We start from the raw sequence: 21,972 nt of genomic DNA, 5'->3' as shown, positions 1-21,972 counted from the left end.
AATCATGTGAAATGTGTGTGCTGGCAATCCTTGCAGTTAGCATGACTATCATATGTGCTACATTCCCTAACTGCACCAGATGTGTGCTATGGGGGATATCTCCAAGGATCCGTTATGTGTGGATACATGCTATGCACTAGACTCATGGCTGAGGAAGCCCATTGAAGATACACACACACACACACACACACGCACACACACACACACACACACACACACACACACACACACACACACACACACACACACACACTCACTATAATGAAACACACAGTCCAACCAGTAATGCCATAGAGGATGTTTTTCAGCTAATGCAACAGTGCCAGTACCAACATACATACCTCTGGATGAGGGCACCATTACAACCCACTGACATGTCCATCAATGCTCATAGCATGTGCTATGCTAGCCAAGTTAATCTAGTGGGAACATCTGCAGCAGGATCAGCAAGGGGAAGCAGAGCATATCCTCCCGACAATGCCAAGGTCAGTACAGCTACAGTCCAATTATGATTCAGAGGAGGAACCAGCAGCAGGTCTGGTTGTAGGCAGACATAGGCATGCTCTGTATGCCTTTGCCTTGGCTATGAGACAAGCCATAACACACTGACTCACCAGCTAGGAGCCAATAACCATCCTGCTACACTTCTGTACTTCAGTAGTAGGGAAGCATGAGAGATAACAGTTCAACAGTAAGGGTACACATTACAGTTTTGGACTTCTCAACCCTACCTAAACCAGAAAAGAGGTAGGCTAATAAACATGCAGAGTAACTAGACCAACACAGTCTTGTTACTGCCATAGCAGGAACACAACTTTGTTCCCCATCATCCTTTGACACTGTAAATGCAATGATATAGAATGGTGTACACTATGCCCCAGAGTACTGGACAGAAAACTGCTGAATGACCAAGGAACACAGGCATATAAAACACTGCTGCATATTTGCAAGCAAAAATCATAACAGGGTGTGTAATCACTAAGTGCAGTTTTAAAACAGAAACATTTCACTACATGTTCAGGTAGCATGTAATATTTTAATAAAACTGTACATTCTGCTCAATTTGGTTGTGTACTGAATGACTGTTGATGCTTGCTACAAAAGTGTATGCCTGAAAAATAGCATTAAGGCACACATCCTGTGTTCTGAATGTGTATTGGACGGTGAATTGGATTCTAGACTTATGTAGGCATATTTTCTGTGTTGTAACGTAGTATACTATGCATGTGATGCATTCACTTATGTTTCTGACTGCTATTACTTAATTTTTATCTCTTAATTTTTGGGCCACTGTTTGCATGGTGCTATGCTTAGCTCAGCTAGTTTGTGTACACAACAGCAGTGCACAAACTGCACAAATAGACCACCCAGGTAGAAGACAGGACTAGACATCTAAAAATAGACCTGTGATGTATTCTATTAATGTAAGTTTGCATGGTGCAAACTCACTAAGCTCCATTGTGCTGCATTTACCAACGCGAATCTCATGATGAATGCCAATGTATCAAATTATCTTGTAACTTCTCTTGCAGCTGCAGATGTACCATCAACCTCCAAACACAACACAACACCTGCTGTCACAGATTCAGTTATGTAGCACATGTATTTCATATAGTCAATAGGCAATGTCACATATTTTCTACAGTATTTCATTCTGTTTTTCACCCTACTTGCTCCCCATTTCACTACTTTCCTATCTCTCCATTTCTTTTCTGTAAAACATTACCACTCAATGGTGCATATTGTACAACCATGTGCACCAAAGCTCAAATGCGATAAAGTATTTTGGTCTATTTCAGATGCTCATATGCACTTGTACAGTCCTACCTATACCACTATTCCAACTTGCCAACACATATGCTAAGGAAACAATTAAAGGCATTACATGATGCTATTGTCGAATCTGGTACCATCTGGACACAAAAAGTGGAGTGTGATCACATATTAATTAATGAGCTAAATGCATGAACACACCCCACAACAGAGTTGATGAAGCAACAGGTGTGTGTGTGTGTGTGTGTGTGTGTGTGTGTGTGTGTGTGTGTGTGTGTGTGTGTGTGTGTGTGTGTGTGTGTGTGTGTGTGTTTGAGTACATACCAAATAACAGTTTGTATTGAATATTCTAGAAAATACTTGCTACTTAACTGACTGTGTGGCACCATGTGTTAAAACAACAGTAATATATTCCTGTGGTTTGAAGCACATGGTACTGGCTTCAATTATAGCTGGGTTATCATTTTTTCACATTGTCGTGCAATGCGTACCAGCACACAACAATGCATCAATGAAAATAAATGAGGAAGACATGACAGAGAAAGCAGGGTGGACTTCAAGTGTTCCAAGAATCTGTAGAAGGCCATAAATAATTCAACTTGAAACAGCATGTTTTCCCTCCAGTTGCACTTACTGACAGTACACACTGTCTATATCTTGGTACATTCGAAAAAGGTGCATGCCACTTAGCATCACAAAAACACAGTAAAACAAGTTGTTTGCATAATGTTAAGCAGCATGCACCTTTTTTAAATGTATCCAAAAATAAATGACAACCACTGTTATTCCAAAGTTATTGTTACCCTAACACTCTATTTATGTAAGCTGCAATGTTACAACAGTATAAATAAAGTTTGCATAGCCTGGATTAGAACACAGGTGCATCTACACTGTAGTCAAGCACTCTACACATGTCACCACACCACATTTTACCTGTAGTCTGTATTTTACCATACATGGTTAACTAGATGGTATGCATGAAGCTCAGCCTTGTTTACTGGGTTTGTGTGATGACCAGCAGTGCTGAGCAATAGCAATTAAAAGCATCTGGTTTCTATTTTTGGATGATTCAGTTATGTCTGATACATGGGTAGTCCCATTGCATTGCCAAAAGCCACTGAGTACCACACAAACATGGTATACATAAAAAAAAAAGAAAAAAAAAAGAAAAGGAAGAACATCACACTATATAGATATAACTACTTCTGACAGTCATTCCCTGGTTTTGGCTGGTATTTTTCCAGTGTTCCTCATAAAATTTGTGGTTTTAAAATAATAATTTGGGATGGATGGCAAATACAGACAGATGGTTTTGTGTAGGAATAGGAGGTTAGGAGTTATGGGGGTGGGATGCTGGTGCTCTCCTGTACACAGATTCATTATCCATGTTGTTCTATGAAGTTTTGCAGTCAATACTACTGGTGCGCACCGCAAAACCTCACTTAAGTGTGCCGTGCAACATTAATATGTACTACGTGTTGCGGAGAAGACATTGTAGCCATGTATATGGATACAATCCATGTAGGCTCTACACGGAACCTACACAGAGTTTATTGAATCCTGCATATAGTGTTCTTTTTTTTTTCTCACAAGTATAGTACATTCAGAAATATGATAAACAAATAATGTATTAAGACTTTATTCAGAAAAAAACATGTTTGAACAGTCATCAGAAATGCTTGAAAACTATGCTCTAACCATGGGCAGGATTCACGAAGCCTCCATGTAAGAGTTACAAGGCTTACACGGAGGCTGCAGTTAAACAGTGTGACGTCAGCATGTCATGCATATGCATGAGGGCATGCTGAATCACACCTAAGGCAAACACGGTCTGTGTAAGACAGTAGGGGGCGTGTCTGTAGGGCGAGCCCTGCAAACGGACACACCCCCAGAAGAGTAAAAGTCCCGAAAGTAAACCCCCATGACAGAGTCCGTGTAAATGTGAATAAACACAACACAACACATGCCCCCACAGACTATGAACATAAAATGTATAAATAAAAATCTTATATTTTTTTTATAAGTTGTAAAGATGTTTGCCCGTGAGTGCGCTCGTTTGTGCTGGCGTACCCGTCGCTTAGCCACAGTTAGCAGTCAGTGGAAAAGCATATAAGAACTAAATATACAAAGTAAGCCAAGAAGCAATAACATAGCGGTAGAGATGTCGGCTGAAGAGGAGGCAGTCATGGTTCGAGCCCCCACAACATCAATTTTTAGTTTTAGTGAAATAAGCACGAAACAAGTCCCTGACATATATGTACATATATAAAATTATATTTTATGTAAAATGTAATGAAATGGGCCATGTATTTTGAAGAAATGTGAGATAAAAAAAAGAAAAAAAAATCTCAGATGTGCCTATAGCTGAGCTACAGTCTAACAAGTTGAGGATATCTGCTTGTAGGTGAGCAGTGTTTTAACATGAGTGCCTGTAGGTGAGCAGTGTTTTAACAGGTGTAAAATGAGTGCCCGTGGGTGAGCAGTGGTTTAACAGGTGTAAAATGAGTGCCCGGGGTTGAGCAGCATTTTAACACGCTGAAACCGTGTGCCCATAGCTGAGCTGAGTGTGATATGCGTGCTGACAGCCAAACGACGTGTAAACCAGTGTAACCCGTTTGTGTGAAGCTGCGCACTGCGCCAACAAGATAACCGGCGGGCAACATTGAGCAAGCTGTATCAAAACTGCCTTTACACAGACACAACTCCTAGCCTGTGTAGACAGTCATAAAATAAAAAAAAGCAATGGCCAGGCTCGAACTCAGGATACCAAGCACCATAGTCAAAGTACTGAACCACTAAGCTATGACAGTTGCACTTAAAAATGCAGTAATAGCATATATATAGGAATGGATAGAAAGAGGAGCATGACAAAGCAGGTTTTGTGAAGCTGATACAATTCCAAAATGGCCAATCACAGATAAGTGCGGGAAAAATGGCATATATAAGCCCCATAGGCGGGAATACACAGCATAACCGATTGTAGAACCGACTTGCAGCCAGGATGTCAGGTGTAGGAGAGGGTAGTTGCTTCCGAGCACAGAGGTGGGGCATTGAGGAGTCCAAATATATGGTTTGGCTCCTCATCCATGATCATGAGGCCCAACTCATGCAGGGCCAGGTCCTGTGGGGAGCATATAGGGCTGAGGCGTGGGACCGGTTGGCACATGATCTCACCAGTGCCACAGGAATACCAAGGACTGGTGAACAGGTCCGTCACCACCATGTGGACCTGAAGAGATGGAAGCAGGACCAACTGAACCATTGGATCCAGGAGGCCCGGCAAATGCCCAACGCCCCACTACTGAGTAAGTTACATATAATTATTTATGTAAGAAATTAACCTAGCTGATATTATGGAGATGTGTATTCCAATATTACTTCATTTATATTACAGCTGCAGGTGTCCATTCCATGAGCCGTCAAGCCTATGCCGATAGGCTGGTGCGGTTGCGTCACCAGGCAGGTCAGTAATTCTCTCCCTGTAACTGTAAAAAAATATATAACTATGACAGTTAGCAAAATAGTGCAGTGTAGTCACTAATAATAAAATGTGCAAGTAACAGTGTAAGAGAGTTTGCAAGTATTGCTTGATTACAAAAAGTGTGATGCAGCCTGTAATCCAAACATAAAAATGAAACAAGTCTGAAATAAAGATGTCCCACCTGTAATATAATAGTACATAATCTGCAGCAGGCTGAAAAGTACAGTTACAGAAGCTGAGTAAAACACGTGTGAAATATATCCCTGTTGAAATTCTGAAACATGACATAAGTGAGACTGTTGGAAAGGATTGTTATGACTAAAGGTAAAACATGTCAATAAAGCATAGAATTAAGTACCATCCTGAATTGTAAAAATAAAACAAGTGAGAGAGTGTGAGAAAGAGGTATGAATCCACCAATAAAGTAGTAATAACACCTGAATAAAGTATACTGCAGTCAGTACAGAATGAAATGAATGTGACAGACAGAACCAAACAGCAACGTGTTGAAAAAAGTACTGAAGCTGGAATGTGTGTCCCAAAATCTGGATATGTTGCTCTCAGTTTGCAATATGCAGATAGTATGGTTGTCTGAAATACCAAACATCCACAGTTGTCTATAGCCATATAAAGCAAATGTAGCAGGATGATGTAGCTGAACAGAGCCAGATATGAATGTGTATGGATAAATATGAAATGTATAGTGATGTAGCAGTAACATTCCTATCACCAACCTGAAGTAGTTATCACATAGGAAACTGTAGGCAGACCTGTAGTGTGTATATATATGCAGCTAGTAGAAATGTACAGCATATGTATAGGTATTTGAAGTTGTTAATTAAATATTTCTTCACCCTACCCTATAACCACAAATAATCCATTCCATGTGAAATGGGTATGTGCATTCACAATTAACACCCCTGGACATTTGTCCTGTTGGTTCATACATATGTGCATGTACGTTGATGCATGTGCCCTGTTCATACATCCAAACCTGATGGCCTGTTGCCATCAATCAACCCCGCATGTTGTTGGATAGTGTATTGCTGTTCAAATTATGCATGTGTTATGCTTGCTGTTCAATGGCTTGAATTTATGGGTGTTTGGTTAATGGGAATACTAATGCATGCTATTACAACTAATTGTGAATGGTATTGTACGTTACTAACTCAAACTGTCATAACATAATGCAAAACATAGGACGACAGGGAAGGCGGGTTCCAGCAGACCCACCTCTCCCACCTCAGCTGGCGAGTGCACCTGGCAGTAGTGCCCAGGCCGGACCCCCATCCGGTGGCCCTGTGCCACCTGTGGGTGGAAGCGCTGCAGGGGATGGGGTTCGTCCCCCCTCTGCAAGCGTGGCCAAAGGAGAACATCCACTCACCCTCCCTAGTGTCCGGACTGTGGTGCGTAGGGAGATCTGGCATGCTGTGCTTGGGCCCTTACGCCAGCTTGAGGCATGGGTGGCACAACTTACGGGCATGCCTGCTGCCTGGCCTACACAGCCCCCAGCACAGCCCTGTCTTGGGCAGTGAAGGTACAGTGGCAACTGCCCATGGGTGGGGATCTCAGTTCTACTGTTGCCATCTGTGGGCTCATGGGCTCGAGATATCAAAAAATCCATCCCCGTCAATTGTGGAACCCCCCCACATGTGTCATACACCACCCCTGTATGCTTCTTGTTTGTCTTGTCTGTTAACCTCCCCTACCTACCACCCCAGCTATGCTGACTTCCTGTACCTGACATACCACTCCCACCTGAAAAAAAAAAAAAAAGGGCACTCTGTACCCACAAAAAATTTATGCCCCATACATAGCTGCCCATTTTGCACACATGTCTGCTGGACATGTAAACTGGCAATTACAATTGGCTGTACAACAAATATTATTGTTGTCCTCACACCTCTCTCAGGGGGTTTCAAATTTCACACCAAATTACAAACATATGCACAGCTGTTGCTGACGAAGAGATGGACAGCTATGAGCCTTTCCTACATTCCTCCTACAAAACCCGAGCTTGTTTTCCTACTGTCCTACCCTCTTTGTGCCCCCTTTTTCACCACTTTCCTATCTCCCCATTTTCTTTTCTTTAAAAGAAAATAGCGGTGTGCATGAGAGTAAGCACTTTTAAGCAGTAGTAAGCGGGTGTGCGCGAAGCTAAGCGGCAGTGCGCATGCGTGAGCTCCGCGCAAACCAGCGCTAAACCCCTTACAACTGCTTAAAAGTGCCTTAGTCACTCTGAATGAGAAGGCCTGTAGTTTTCTCAGTGGCAAAATAATATACCTCTCTCAGTCTCGAACCCAGGACCTTGGAAACACTAGTCTGCATGACTTACCACTAAGCCATGACTGCTATACAAGAACATTGTGCTGAAAGAAATATATCATAAAATAGTAGGAAGTAATGTAAAGGGAATATAGCAAGTCTAGTACACAAAGCATGTCATGTATATTTACTGCCAAATCTAGTGGATTTGTAAAATAGTACTGTGTGCTGAGAAACAGTCATGCTAGTTGGTAGCTACTAGGTAATAATGTCACAGTAGCATCTGGCAAGCCACATACATACTCAGAGCAGGATAAACACTGCCATAGTTGAATAGTTAAGAGATCAGACATAGCAACTGTGACTGAGTTACAGGGATGCCCCTGATGTGAAAACAAATGTCAACTGTGCCCCACTAACACCCTGTCAAATGTACTAACAGTAGGCAGAAAGGTGTAACTACACATGCAATGGTAACTATGACTGACTGAAGGTATGCACCACCTGCACGGCACAAATGGTGTACTAATACATATGCTTGAAATAACCCACAGTCACAACTGCAGAGTATCAGAATATGTCATTGGAGTAACCCACTGCTATGTACCATTCCATGAGGCTGATAAAAGATGCACCGGAGAGTATCTGAGGCCTGCTCAGCAGCATGATCAAATACCCCTGTAAGTGTCAAGGTCCACACCATGGCCAGACCATACTGCATGCAGTAACACCCTACCACAACAAACACATAGGGAATTGCTGGCCAAACAGATTTAGCAAGCATTACAAGCTGTGAATGTAAATGGAAAATAGGAAAGCCATAGCAACACATTACAGGAAAGACACCTAACAGGCAGACAACGAGTGAATGTAAAGGCCAAATATTGAAGCCATAGCAACAGATTGCAAGAGCCACTGCTATATACCAGTTACACCACAATCTCCACAGGAAAGCACACACACCCATATACACAGTATTACTAGTCGTAGGTGTCAGTTTACATACACATGGAGAACAGGGCACTGGAGGAATGAATACTCAGCTTACAGAACAACATGCATTGCAGTGTCTACAACACAGACTGAAATATGAGAAACATACCAACACTCACACTCACAGAACAGTGTCCACAGCAAACCAGCATGGTCCCCACCCTGATAATCTGAAAGGGCTACGCCTACATAACAGACCATTTTATAGCACAGTCCTGTAATCACAGTGAGAACTGCAATCACTACACAACAGGCTGCATGCAATTAGTAAATGCTGGCTAACAATTGGTGCAGAGGCCATCACATGGACATGTGCAGATACCTACAAAAGCATCCTGTACTCCCAGTCCACACATGCAATACTGTCATTGCACCCACTGGAGGTAGAGGGAGACAGAGAGAGAGAGAAAAAAAAAGAAAAAAAAAAGAAAGAAAGAAAGAAAGAAAAAGAAAAAAAAACCTGAAACAACAAAGCAAAGAGGCTGACAGCAGGCAAGCAACTGCAAGCCTGCACAAACAGCTGCAACAAACACAGGTAATGTAAAGTACTACTATAATACTCTACATACTGTGAACCCTCCAGATGTGTTATTGGTCTGTATCTATGTATATGAAGATGTGCATAGGGACGGGGACATACTGAAACTATCACTGAAGGCTCCGCATACATATGTATGTGACGGTAGCTATGTGCACATAGCAATGTAAGTTGTAGTGCAATGTACAAGTAGGTTGTACAGTAATGGGTGTTCAGCAGTACGTTACTGTGTGTATACATATGTGGAACTAAAAAGGAGTGTATATATATATATATATATATATATATATATATATATATATAACATGTGTATACGTATGTATATTGAGATATGTATGTATATATATATATATATATATATATATATATATATATATATATATATATATATATACAATATGCATTGGTGTATACATAGATAGAGAGGGATGTAGAAATACATAGACATATATAGTTTCACAGTGTCATAGTTTAGTACTAGGCTATCTGCAGACAGTGTATAGAATAGATTTAGAAACTTGCGCCTCTGTATAGTACTGACACAGTGAAGACCCCCCCTACATAATAGCATTAGTTTACTGTGCCTCTGTCTAGTAGTGACACAGAGAAGACCCCTGCTGTAAACCTATGATCTCCCATCCACTTGTCAAGAATGCACATGAAGAGTGTCAGTGAGGGTCGCTGCCTAACATGAACTGGGATCCTGTTCCACAGTATGGGAAGCCTCTTAGTGATGGATCTGTCCCTACAGTATGCCCTGTTCATATGTGTGCTGAGGTTTAAATCCATAGCTGTCATGCTTCTGATGGATTTGGATTGTATGAGGTGGAACATGTCCAACACTACCAGATTGGACATGGCCTACTACATCAGGCACAGATCACCCCTACGTAGGCAGTATGCTATGGAATAGAGCATGAGTTACGTTAGTCTGGCAGCATATGACAGTTGTTGCAGACCCTGATCCTCCTGGTGATGTACTCATGGGGTCCCCCTAGCTGTTGCAAGTGCCAGATGAGGTACATACCAAATGGGGCATAGTACACAGTCATGGGCCTGATAAGGGAGGAGTATAGGGGTACAATGACCCCTTTTGATGTGCATGTGAATTCCTTCATGATAAGGTGGGCAATGTAGGAAGTCCATCCGACCACTTTGGTAACGTGGGTGTCAAATGAGAGGTCAGCATTGCACAGTGTCACCAGGTCTCCGATTACTTTGTCTGTACTCAGTGGGTTATTGTCTATGTGATAATATGTAGGTACCTTGTCCGTCCAAAAGGGTATGAGTATACATTACGTGGCATGCAGTGTCAGGCCATGACTCCGGCACCAGTTTTTGGTGTCCGTGAGGCCTGTCAGTAGGATGTATGTGCCAGCAGGTGTATCGCCTATGGCGCCCAGTATGCAGTCATCTTTGAACATTGTCAGCCACTACCCTCCCATGTCTGCTTCCACATCTGAGAATGAGATGCTGAACATGAGCAGTCCCAGGACAGAGCCCTGTGGGACACCACATGTGACTGGCTCTGAGTCTGACATGGCACCAGTGAGGTTGACTATAGGGTTTCTATCCATTAGCCGGTTTGCAACCCATCATGTGACATATGGATTTACATTTCAGCTGTTGATCATGTCTATGATGGCAGAGTGCGGTATTGTGTCGAATGCCGTAGGCAAGTCCAGGTAGGCTGTATGGACCACTGTGCCCTCAGCAATGGCTCTAGTGACTGATTTGAAAAGGTCAACCAGGTTCATAAGGCAGGATCTGCCCTCTACAAAGCCAAACCGGGTGGGATCAAGTGTCTAAGTCCCCAATGTCTCTGTGTATGGGTACCATAATGATCCTTTCCATAGTGTTGCAGACCAGGCTGGTTAAGCTTATGGGGCGGTAGTTACCAGGGTCTGTAGAGGTGCCTCCTGTGTGGAGTAGGACTACTGTTGCTGTATGCCAGTGTCCAGGTACATATGCTGTAGTAAGGCTACGGCTAAATAGCATGTAATGTGCATGTGTCGCTCCTCTTGCAGTTCACGTAGCATGCAACCTGCAATACCGTTGGGTCCCATTGATGCTGTGTTTACAGCTCTGCTGAGTGTGGTTCCCAGCTGGACATCTGAGATGACAGGGAGGTTACAGTCAGCTGGGATAAGTAATTCCATATGTGTGGGTGAGGGAGGGGAGAAACCTGCACTGAACCTGTCTGCCAGACTGTTGGCATTATCTGTGTGTTCAGTGTAGTGTATGTCACTGTGAACTAACTGTGAACACAACTGAGGGTTCCCACCCAGGCGTGTAACATAGCAGAGGAAGGCCTTGTGGTTATCTGTAGTGACCATAGCGATGCCCCTCTCATTGTTGGCCTTGCATGTTTGTACGACAAAATGTATCTTTCTACTACTGCTGATCAGAGATGCCGTAGCTCTATGGAAGTATGCTCTGCCGTGCAGTAGCTACCTTCTGTTGTTATACAATTTGTTCAATGCTGGGGTCCACCAGACAGGACGCCTGCCCTTGGTGGAGAGGGTCATGGTTTCATTTGTGATTGCATGATCCATGCATTCTTGGAGATGTCTATAGAAGCATATGTGAAGGTGTCTGCATTGTGGGAAGTGGATTACACTGGCCCAGTGGGCATTAAGGATACCAACTCAGTTATAAGACGTGTAAAGTCAGCATGTGAGAGGTTTCCCACTGTAGTCTTCTGTGTTGTGGGGGAGGTGGGATATGTATATCCAGGGGGATTAGTCTGTTGTAAGATGTGCCTAGTGAGGGGTATACTTCCAGTGTGTAGCACATTGTCCCCATGTTTGTGATGATCAGGTCTAGTATATTATCTCCTGTTGTGGGAGAGGTGACTAGCTGTTCCATTGCATTTGACATAGTGAATTCCGGGAACCTTTGGGCTAGGGTGTTTGGGGTAGAATAGTGCACCCAGTGTATGTTAGGGTAGTCGCAGTATCCCAATATGATGGTGTGTGGTGGGACATTCATATCCTCCAATGTTTACAGGAAGGCTGACTGTGGTCCCTGAGATTGGGAGGGTGGTCTGTAACATGCTACCAGTTTCATAGCAGGTTTGCCTATGGTCATCTGCACCTGGATGGTCTGTGATGCTTCATGTGTTGCCACTAACCTGGAGGTGTGTGCGTCCTCCATGAATATGGACACCCCCCCCTTTTTGTTTTGTCCTGAGTCCTGGGGCCAAAACGCATGATACGGGGTATAGCCTGGTACCGCTGGTGTGCTCTCAGGAGCCTTGAACCAGGTTCTCACTTACTGCACAGACATTGACATTGGTAGAATATGTACGTACAGATATATATATATATAATACACACATACATATAAAGATATCTGTAGAGACTTATACATATACAGATAGATCTGACTGACAACAGATATGTCTGTATATGACTATCTCTCACTCTCTGTCCCACCCCCTCACACTCACACTCACCCTGTGTCTCTCTCTCTCTCTCACTCACTCCCCCTCTCTCCCCACATCTATATGTATATATCTACATCTATATATACATATTATATACACATATATACAAACAGATATATATCCATATACAGATATAAATATATCAATATATATATATACATATATACATACATATATAGACTGTGTGAGGCACATGTGTGCATATGTCTTGCAACAGGTGCCTGGTGTCACAGGCATGGAGTGAACACCAGTGTGGATACTGGAGTACCATACCCCATTCAAAAACACTGACACCAGTAACCACCACATATGTACATGCCTGCCCACCACTGCATGTGTCAGGGGGGAACAGGGTCAACAAGTGTACAATAGGCTCCACATCGATATACACAGTGGCACACTAGTCCTGTAATACTTGTACATGGAATGTGTTGGCAGACATGGTGTGTCAGTTATGGACATGTAGGTCACTGTACCCCTCCGCACCCCACAATGTCCTACACGGTATGTACCACCCATGACAGCTACAGATATGGAGAAGGACACAGACATATGCAAGTAACTGTGTCAATGCACTCAAACACCACAGAGCGCACACAGACTACCTACATAGAGGTTACCACTGCTGGATATACATAGTTCGGTCACACCCATGACAGTTGACTACCAACCATGGTAACACCTCCAACATCCACAACACAAATTACCTATGTCTGTCATCCTTGTCACTGCAGTATAGAGCACATGGTGGAGGTATGGGACCCTACCCACAGATATGACATACCCTGTAGTAGACCACACAGAATTAAGAAGCAAGGCTCCCCATGAGTAGATGTCAGACATACCCCTGCTGTATGTAATGCTAATAGGTAATATGACATACGAGTCACCCTGTTTAACTGTTTGTAAGGAGCAGGTACGATCATAACATATGTGTCACAAGGGGCAGGGTAGCATAACAGTATGCTGCTGTAGGCCCAGGGCCAAAAGCACACTACCTATCTAGGACACAATGCACACCCATGAACACATTGCAAACGGAATATGTGAGGTGGAATGAGTGTGCTAGTGACTGGGTGCATGTTGTGTACTGGTGTGATTGCTCACCATGACTGTCTGTCATGGTAGTGTGTGTCCTTGGTGTGAGGCCAGAGACAGGTGTGTGAGGTATTGCGATCAACACATACTACATTGCCATATGTTGTGCTGTGTTACTCTGTATGTCACTGTGGTGTAGGTAGGGTTATGGCAAGTAAGAGTAGTGTGCATTACCAGTGAAATATGTAATGTGCATTGTGTGCAGTGCATGGGCTGATAATGTTCCCCATACAGTACCTTGATACAACCCCCCAGTGCAAGGTTGTGTATTGTACCTGAAACAGTGTGTTGACTGCTGCAGTATACTAGTCTGTTGTATGGAGTGTGCCAGGTACTGTTGCACAGTTGTCAGATGAGCACTGATATCTGGTCATGTACATGTGTATCCCCCAATAGACAGACAGGTGCTATATATGGTGCCTAAGTTATATCACTGCAGTCAAGTATTATGTGTATTATGTGTGCTATAGTTTGCTGACAGATATTGCTGACATATTTTCCTTCTCCTTTTCATTGCCATGGTTCACCAGTGGAACCCAGTCTACTCCGCTGCAGAGGAGGAGGAGATACACCTGAGCCTGGTGCGGGATTTCACTGTACTCTTTTCCCGCACCAGCCAGTACCAGCAGGAGAGGGCTGCACTGTGGCAAGACCTGGTCCGTTGGGTAAATGACATAGGCACACATAACCGGACATATGAGCAGGTACGCCATCACTGCAGTGATTTAATTAGAAATGTCCGTCAGCATGCGTCGGATATCCACAGGCAGTAGCTTGTCACAGGTGGTGGGGTGGCTAGACATCCCCCCCTCACCAGACTGGAGGGACTACTCCTGAGTGTTGTGGCTCCAGCACAGCAGCAACAACAACAGCATACATGTGTAATGATGGAGGCTGGAGCCACACAGCAGTAGGACACAGAGTGTGCAGGTAACATGCCATGTGTATAGTTGACCATTCTGTACACTGTTAGGTTATGCATGTGTGAGGTGTGTCCTTGTTTTGTAGCTGTAATCTTGGTAATTAATGTGCATTAGTGATAACCTCATTTTCTGCAGTACACCTGTGGAAGCTAACTGTTGCACTACTGAACAGTATCATGCCCACAGTATCAATGGCACAGTTGTGCCCACTGATGATAAATGTCTCTTTTCCGCAGGTCCCTCTGGTGTAACAGCAAGGCAGCCTATCCATGCTGGTGAGTGTGTAATACCATTACCTTCAATACTCTGTATACTAATAGTAATAATAGGCTGAAGCAGTAGTGTTATGTGTTTGATTGCAGGTGTGTTTGTGTCTGTGGGTTGATATCTGATATACTGAGGTGTTTGCATGTGTGCATGTGTGCATGTGTGCATGTGTGCATGTGCGCATGTGCGCATGTGCGCATGTGTGCATGTGTGCATGTGTGCATCAGTGGTGGCATTGTGTACACATTGTAAACTGTGTTTCCTGTCTTACTCCCACAGGTTCTGGTGCTGCTCTGGTGTCGTGCAGCAGGGAACCTGAATCAGCTGCTGTGGATAGTGATAATGATGATACCTGAGTAATGGCACAGGTAGGTGTGCCAGGGTCCGTCATTGGTCAGCCAATTGACACTACACAGCTGTTGACCCCATCAATGCGCACAGTCATCCTGCCAATACATCCTTTGTCACCAATGTCCCTAGGTGATGGACAGGATACAGTGGGCATTGACCAGGGTAATGTGGTACTGGTGGCACATGCATCCCCACACTGCAGCCATGGCCAGGGCCCTGACACGGTACCACACAGGCAGACGTCCATGGGTTCTCGTGGGAGCATCCATGGGTGTACCGCCCCTGTCAGATGTGCCCACAGAGGTCTTTCAACCCCAGCTATGTTTCAGGCTGTAATGCAGGCACAGTCACGTATGGAACGGTACACAGTGATCTGTATGACCTGGCAGGTACAGTCTGTGGATGTCCACAAACACCTGTATATGGCAGCCATGAGGTGGGACTGTTTGCATTCATACACACATGCAAAGTGATAACACCTAGGGCTACCGCATACACGCACACACTGCATCAACATTGCCCCATCTTGTACTGATGTCCCTCACCAACACACACACACAGACATGTCAATGGGTTGAGTCAGGCATACCAGGTACACACCCTGTGCATATGATGAAACTGTGCCACCTCTTGCAATCTGTAAAATCAGTGCAGGAACAGGTTAACATGGTGCTGATGCACAGGGTGACTACATAGATGTATTGTAATAGTATGATGTTGACAACAGTACAGTGTAATGATAGCATTGTGGGTATATACCAGCATGCCTGATGCAGTTACAGTATGAATGTCATTGTATTGTTTTGTAAACCCATAGTAATTACCACAGTGTTCTGTCTGCACATCTTTGCATACTGGTGGTGAGGCTGTGAAGGGATGGCCACCTACATAGGTAGCACAGGGGATACAACAATGTACATATTGATACTCAATGATGGCCATGTCAACTGCGAGTTGCATGCTGTCCACACATGACTCTGCAATGCAGATGTTCCAGGATGTTGATATCTGTGCAGTACTGCACAACAGGTTCAAGGCTCACAAGAGCACACTAGCACTACAAGGTCACACCTCATACCATGCATAACAGCACCAACACACAGAACTAACTATGACAGGAGGGAGAGTGTCCATACATGTCAAGGATACTGTGGTGCCAGGACAGGTAGCATACATCATACTAAGTCTGGAACTGCTGAGTGAGGGCTCAGTGTCTGTTATTTGACATGTGTATTATTACAGGTATGAGCACTTGGGTATCAGGCCAGTTATTCAACATTACGAAGGTACGTGGTCTATACACTTGTGAGGGGTGCGGCTGGACCCAGCCCATCTGACCTGGGAATGTCTGGGTACTGGCTTAGAGTGCCTGCATATATGCACTGCTACATACTGGAAGTCATACACCTTGTATGTTGTAGCATAATCTACATACAGGCCTGCTGACTGTAGCTTTGTTTGTATGCATGTTTGCCTGTTATGTTCCTGAAACACTGAGTCCACCTGCAGTGCAGATATACAGTGCCTCTGAGAATCCCTAGTGACATCTATGTTGCTTACTGTACTGATGTCCATGTGTCACTTGACAGAACGTCACTGTTTGTCCTGTTTGCATGTAGCTTGCCTGTAACACATTGCATATGACTTACCTCACATTTGCTCAAGACAGCATTCATATATGCCAGCACTAACAAATCAGGATCACTACACCCTCACATAGTTACCTTGAGTACCTTGTTCCCCATTGGCCCTATGTGTCGTTACTTAGTATGGGAGTCAGAATGCTATGGTAGCATGTGCAAAGGTCACCTGTCGATCTACTCTCAGGTCCAGTTGGTGAATCTGTGAGTCATGTGGCAATGTTACAGCTGCCTCATGTACACAGACAACCCTCTCCCCTTCCCATACACATACAACACATGTGAGAGATGCAACCACATAGCCAAACTGGGGGCTAAGCTCTGTTTACACAGCACTGGCATTCCCTGTCAGGTGGGGTGGGATACTACAGTGAATACAGTACCAGTCTCCCAAAGACCTGCCACGACCACAATCCAAACACAGAAACACACAGGTACATTATTGGGCTCTCAGAATAGCATCCTGCCTGAGCAGCTGACAACTGCAAAGCAGACACACAAGCAAACGTTACGCCAGAGCAGAGCACATGCAACACATAGCTCACAAAGCCTGTGTGCCAAACAGTCTCAGGCCATATGGCTAGACAACACACCTGCCACAGTTGTATGAAGTACCTCTATCGTCACATACATGGTGGTCCTGCTCCCAGGCTGAACAAGGTGACGGTCACGGTCAGCTGCCCATCGGGCACTATGATCCACCACATAACACAAGCAAAGCGGTCACTCCAAGGCATGTAGAAGTATGACTCAGTCATTGTCTGTGCCAGTGTGTATGACCTCTGACTCACCTCCCTGGATTACATGTTAGGGGACATAGAGGGGCTCTCTGAGCTTGTGGCACAGGCTGGTATGACCCTGGCCTTGAGTAGCATCTCACCCTCATCATGAATGCTGCCACAATATGTAGACAGGATCATCAGTTTCTGCAATTAACATATCTTTCAGTGACATCCAAAGGGGATCCAATGCCTGTCAGTGTGGGATTACATGCTGGACATGCCACATTGCTTTGCTTGGGACAGCTTGCACCTGTCACCCATGGGCTGGTGTATATTGGCAGAGGCTGTTGCTACACACATAGTGCTTTTGTATGCAAGGCTGACATTACATAGCCACCTACACAGGTATCACATGGGATGGGACACTAATAGCAATGCTACTCAATAGCAGCAGTGTAAACCTCAAGATGCATGCAGTGGAAACAGTCCTTAGCATGGGGTACAGCAATATCCGTGCAGTAACAGACTCCTGGTACAAGGCTCCCAGCTGCACACCATCAGTGCTAGGTCATTCCTGATACCATGCTTGTCATCCCCTACATATGCACCAACCCAGAACAGAGGGGTTGTATCCAAAGGCACCTTGGATACACACACCCCCAGGTTGGTGGCACTGCACAAAGCATCAGAGCCTCTCCATGTGCAACACACAGTGGGTTAGACTGCCTTCAGGTTCATAGCCTGGCACACACCACACTCCCATACCCAGGAAACCCACTTGGCCTTCCTGACAACACTGGGAATATGGCGGTCTCTACACACACCATTATATGGTTGTACTGCGACTACCCAAACATACAGTGTGAGCATTATTCTAGCTGCAAGACCCTATCTGAAGGGTTCTTATCATTCATTCCCTGCATTGCTATGGAACAACTTGTTACCACTCCCACACGTGGTGACAACATGCTGCACCTGTTCATCACCAACATGTGGACTATATGCTCCAGACCAATCATGTATCCCTCGCTGGTGGGATGACACCATCTACAACCCACACTGTATAGTCACATACCACATGCAGCCCCTGCACAGAACACCACAGTCATACAGTTGTCTGATGCATATTCCATGTATTCACATGAGGCAGGCTTCGGACATGGGAACTCTTGCAGTTCACAGGTACATATGTGTAGGTGGCACACACATACTTCATGTGTGCATTGACATTACTGATATAATGTATGTCATGCAATATTGGGAACAACACCCTACACACATGGACAAACTGTGTGACAAAAATACACATGGCATTTGTAGGATACAAACCCCTACCTAACTATTTTAGATCACTTGTGAGAGACGCAGTAGTAGAGCGCGCTATTTGCATTACTGGGGGGATTGCTTTCTCCTGCTGTACTTATAGGGTGCTGACATCATCAGTGTTTAGACAGTGGAATATGCAGCATGTGTTTTGTAGTAATAGTTGCCAAAAGGGACATTTCTCATACACATGGAATTGTACACACTACTCCTCCACACACAGTCACTTGCAGGATTCAAACCCCTACCTGACTATATTATGACTCTTGTGAGAGATGCATTAGCAGAGTGCGCAATTTGCATTACTAGGGGGATTGCTTTCTCCTGCTGTACTTATAGGGTGCTGACATCATTAGTGTTTAGACAGTGGAATATGCAGCATGTGTTGTGTAGTAATAGTTGCCAAAAAGGACATTTCTTATACACATGGAATTGCACACACTACTCCCCCACACACAGTTGCACACACACTGGGCACTTGCAGGATTCAAACCCCTACCTAACTATGTTATGACACTTGTTAGAGATGCAGTAGCGGAGCGCGCTATTCACATTACTGGGTATATTTTTGCTCCTGACATATGTATAGTGTGCTGACATCATTATGGATGAAGAGGTATGTACATCTGTGACTATCCATCAGTACAGGGGAGAGCATATCTATGCATTAACTTTGCACAGGCACAGTGGCCTACTGTACTGTGGAGGCAGACGCCAAATACACTGTGGATAGCCTTCTGTATTCCATAGGGACAACAGTCAGGTATTGCACTCTACGGTCATATGTTTACCTGTCAGATGCAAGTATCTGTTGCTCATATACTGTTTGTGGGTCTTTATTGCTATAGCCTTCCCTATCTCTATAAACAACGTGTGTACTGTGGGAGATGTTTGCATATGAGTGGGATCCAGTACTTTACTTATGTCTCTGTTGTAACTTCACTGTGTGCACTGGGCAGATGTCTGTGTTGTGGGAGGTTCCTGTGTTAACACATAGAAATGCCAGATATGTGTGTGCAACTGCTGAACTGTGACATGGCCTAAGTGTGTGAGCATGCCCAGTTCGCAGTTTGTATGGCTTCTTGACTGCCACATCTCATTTATCTAAGTGTGCGAGCATGCCCAGTGTGACCTTTCCTTATGTTGGGATCTGTGGACCACCACATTTCTGTTTGTGTGTGGACGCCATCTATATATCACATGTACAGTTGAGTGTTGGACATCAGGTTGTGTTCTTACTGCCCAACTGCTGTGTGTCTGAACCTAACAGGCATTATGCTGTGCCTGCAGGGTCGCCATGGGATAGTTTGCATACAGTTGTTATCATCCTTTCCTGCTGACCAAACAGTTGTATTGTTGTATAGTGTACTGGTGCAGAACTTTCACTGTGGCGGACAGTATAATCAGTTTCAGTCCTATCACTGCTTGTAATGTTTATAGTGAGCACACCAGACTGGTTGAGGGCCAGTTGTGCAGATATGACCATGTTGCATTTTGTTCAGATATGGACAGCTTAGTACATGATTGTCCGACATTGTTAATGTATTCCACAACTTGTGTGGACAGTGTCAAACAATGGCCATGTGCCCTAGTCCATTTGTAATGCTAGTCAGAGAGTGTTTGTCCTTCAACACACATTTACTGGTGTTTGCCATGACATATGTCACGGTTAGTGTGCTGTGCCTCTGTCTACCCATGACATACAGGTGATATCCAGGGTACACCTACCATCTCCCATCCAGTCATCATGATTCCTCTGGATGACAGTCACTGAGGGACTCCCTGGATATCCTGTAGTGGGAGTTTAGTCGTGAGTGGAGTGAGCTTCTGGGTTATGGACCAATCAGTACAGCATGTCCTGTTTATGTCTGTGCTGGGGTTCAGGCCTGTCAGCTGCAAAGGTCACCAGCATTCAGTGTTTACATGGTGCCAAATGTCCATTGATACCAGGTTGGTCATGGCTCTATACATCAGGCACAGTTCACCTCCAACCAGGCAGTATAGCACTGTGTGGAGCTGCAGTTTCTTTACTCAGGCGACACATGGCATCTGTTACAGCTCTGTGATCCTCCTGGCGGGGTATTTGTGTGGTCTTTCCAGTTGCTGCAGGTGTCTGCTACAGTACATCCCTGAAGGGCCATTGTACACACTTGTGAGGCTGTTGATGGATAACTGGAGAGGCACACTGACCTACCCTAACCAAGCTGTGCTTACCTTCATGATTAGGTGGGTATATGGTATGTTTCTGTAACCACTACAGACACATGGTTGTCACATGCAGGATATCTATCACCTTGTGTCCCCAGGTCTCTTATTGCTCCTGATGTACTTACTGGGTTAACACCTATGTGGTAATTTCTGGCCATGTACTGTGTTTCCACAGGGGTTGACTATACACTATTCTGCATTTAGCTTGTTGACATGGCTGTGGCACCACTTGTGTGTTTCTATGTGTGCCTTTTGTAGGCTGCTTGTGTCAGCTGAAGGGTCCGATATGGTGTCCAGTTTGTAGTCCTCTGCAAACCTGTTCAGACAGAGTCCTTCCATGTTGGCCTGTACCTATGTGACATATATAGCATACAAGAGAGGTCCCAGGACCATGCCTTGTGGGATGCCAGTTGTACCTGGTTTGCAGTCTACCATGGCTACAGCATGTCTGCCAGGTCATTTCTGTCCTTGAGCTGGTTTGCAACCCATCTACTTGCATAGGGGTTTATAGTTAGGCTGGTGAGCTTATCTGTACCACCAAGCAGAGTATTGTATGGAAGGGTTTAGCAAGGTCCAGATAGGCTGTGTGATCAACATTCCCCACATCACTGGGCTTGGTGCATGTTTCACATGAGTCAGACATGTGTACGGGGCAGGATCTGCCCTATGACAGCCACACTGGGTAGGGTCCAATATCTGTAGGTACCCATCTCGTTATTCATGGGTTCCATGATCATCCTCTCCATTACTTTGCCAACCTAGATAGTCGGGGTTGAGGTGTGATAGTTTGCAGTATCCATTCAGGCACCCCCTTTGTGGTGTGGGACCACTGTTGCTGTACACCCGCTCTTTGGGTACATATCCTGTGGTAGGACTGATAGTGCACAGTAATGACATTTGCTGTTCCATTCTTCTTAGAGTACTTGTTGGACACAACCCAGG

This window comes from Protopterus annectens, chromosome 1.part2, assembly GCF_019279795.1.
Source record: "Protopterus annectens isolate FY-2018-M chromosome 1.part2, PAN1.0, whole genome shotgun sequence".
In the NCBI taxonomy this organism is placed as follows: Eukaryota; Metazoa; Chordata; order Ceratodontiformes; family Protopteridae; genus Protopterus; species Protopterus annectens.
This window is presented reverse-complemented; position numbering follows the sequence as displayed.